At 38.3% G+C, this 2139-nt stretch overlaps 1 pseudogene; it reads right to left on the bottom strand.

Moving 5' to 3' along the window:
• Positions 1-920: 920 nt before the first annotated feature.
• LOC145806785 (DEAD-box ATP-dependent RNA helicase 41 pseudogene) lies at positions 921-1812 on the bottom strand (annotated as a pseudogene).
• Between the last annotated feature and the right edge of the window lie 327 nt (positions 1813-2139).

The following is a 2139-nucleotide window of genomic DNA, read 5'->3' as shown; positions in this document are numbered from 1 at the left end:
TAAAGAGAAGAGTAGCTGGCAGCAAGCTATGCAAAAAGAGATGCAGTCCTTGTAGAAAAATTAGACTTATGATTTGGTAAAACTTTCCTAGGGTTGAAAAGCACTAAAGAACAAATGGATGTTCAAGTTGAAGAAAGATGGTAGCGGAAAGCTAGTCAAGTATAAGGCTCGATTGGTTGTCAAAGGTTTTCGGCAGAAAAAAAAGTATTAATTTTGATGAAATCTTCTTGCCAGTTGTGAAAATGACGTCCATTCGAGTAGTTTTGGGACTAGTGGCCAGTTTGAATTTGGAACTTGAACAAATAGATGTGAAAACAGCATTTCTCCATGGTAATTTGAAGGAAGAAATTTACATAGAGCAACCAGAAGGTTTTGAAGTAAAAGGGAAAGAAAACTTAGTCTGCAGATTGAAAGAAAACTTACCCGTGAACTTTTCCTGCTCTAGTCCAAGTTTTTGAAGAAACCGGTTCAACTACAACATCTCTTTCCCAGCTTCTGCTGTGACAATATACTCTGCCTTGGTTGTGAATAAAGCAACACACATTCCACACCATGTGAAGTAGGCCATGGAAGTCAAATGTAGCTTCTGCAAGATTTTGGGCTAGAGATTTTGTGGAGACATTTAGCCAAGCTATCCCCTTGTAGGGTGGCTGTATTGATGGCTTACCATTTATTTTTGGTGGTTGGTTGTTAGTAGGCTTTCTCTCGTTTGTGTATAAATAGGGAGAGATGTGAACTAAGTTGATAGAGAGAGATCAAGAGTGAAGAAAAGAGAGAGTTGTGAGAAGTGTATGAGCTGTGAGTTGAGTTGAGAGAGTGAGACGACTCCTCTGTTTTGTATTTGTTTTGTTCATAGTGAAACTTTCTCTCTTTCTCAAATGGATGTAGGCATTGGGCCGAATCACGTAAATATTTGTGTCTCATTGTGTGTGTGATTGCTTGTTGATTATTTTTTGGGTGTCTTTAATCACAACAAGCTCTCTAGTTGGTGTAAGAATCATTGATAATGGTTTTTTCTGATTTGAGAGCTTTTCACGATCAAAATTTGCACAATAGGAAATTACAAGAACAAAAAATGAAGCAGTTTTCCCTGAACCAGTGTCGGCTGAAACAAGCAGGTTTTTGCCAACCAAAGCAGCCAGTATTGCTTGCATCTGGACAGGGGTTGGCATTTCATATCCAGCAGCTTCTATATTTTGGAGGAGCTTATGAGGAAGATTACAAGAAGCGAATGACAGGATGGGTGTTGAAACGAAGTCTCCCTTGACATTAATTTTGAGTTTCCTTCTTAGCAATTCACTTGGATGATTAGTTAGAAATTGAGATTCTGATTCTGATTTTGATTTTTCATCAGAATCTCTTACATAAAAGCACTCATCATTGGTAGTGGTAGTGGGTAGTAGTCTTGTAGGATGCAAGAGACCAACTGGCAACCGTGAATTGGCAATCCTGCATAGAAGAGTTTGTTTACATTCAAGGCTGAATATATCATCAGTCCCGTCTCATATATACTCGCCATAGTGGCCACATACAACACAACGCGGCTCCCCAGGAAGAGCTTCTCTTTGATCCCAACTCCTTTTGTTTATATCATTTACTATATCATAAGAGACTAAAACAAAATATTATATAAGCTAAGTGGAACAGTCAAAATATAAGAAAAATAATAGTCAAAAAAGAAATGAACAAAATGCAAGCATTGGTACCTGGTTCTTCTTCTTCATTACCATTTGCTGTCACAGCTGAACTTTTAGATCGAATACCCTTGTCTCCTCCTCCTCCTCCTCCTCCTCCTCCTCCTCCATCTTCCATCATCTGAAAATTTGACATAAATTCAACCAATTGAATTTGAAGAGAGAGAGAGCATTCACAAGAGCTTTACAATCGATTTAACACAAGTTCAATTGGCCTACAGTACTCTTGACTCTCAATTCAATATACACAATAATCATGAACAAATAATAAACCTAAACCTGAAGATAATCTGAGAGGAGCATAATATATAACATACATTTATGTATGTATGTATGGATAGAGACCTGCCTGCCTGCCCTGGGTAGCTTCGACTTTGAATTGAATTGTGTGTGTGTGTGTGTGTGTGTGTGTGTGTGTGTGAGAGAGAGAGAGAGAGAGAGAGAG

The sequence above is a fragment of the Camellia sinensis genome, chromosome 14 (assembly GCF_055761805.1).
Source record: "Camellia sinensis isolate YWXY chromosome 14, ASM5576180v1, whole genome shotgun sequence".
NCBI lineage: Eukaryota > Viridiplantae > Streptophyta > Magnoliopsida > Ericales > Theaceae > Camellia > Camellia sinensis.
The sequence above is the reverse complement of the archived record's forward strand: the minus strand, read 5'-3'. Positions and strand labels throughout refer to the sequence as shown.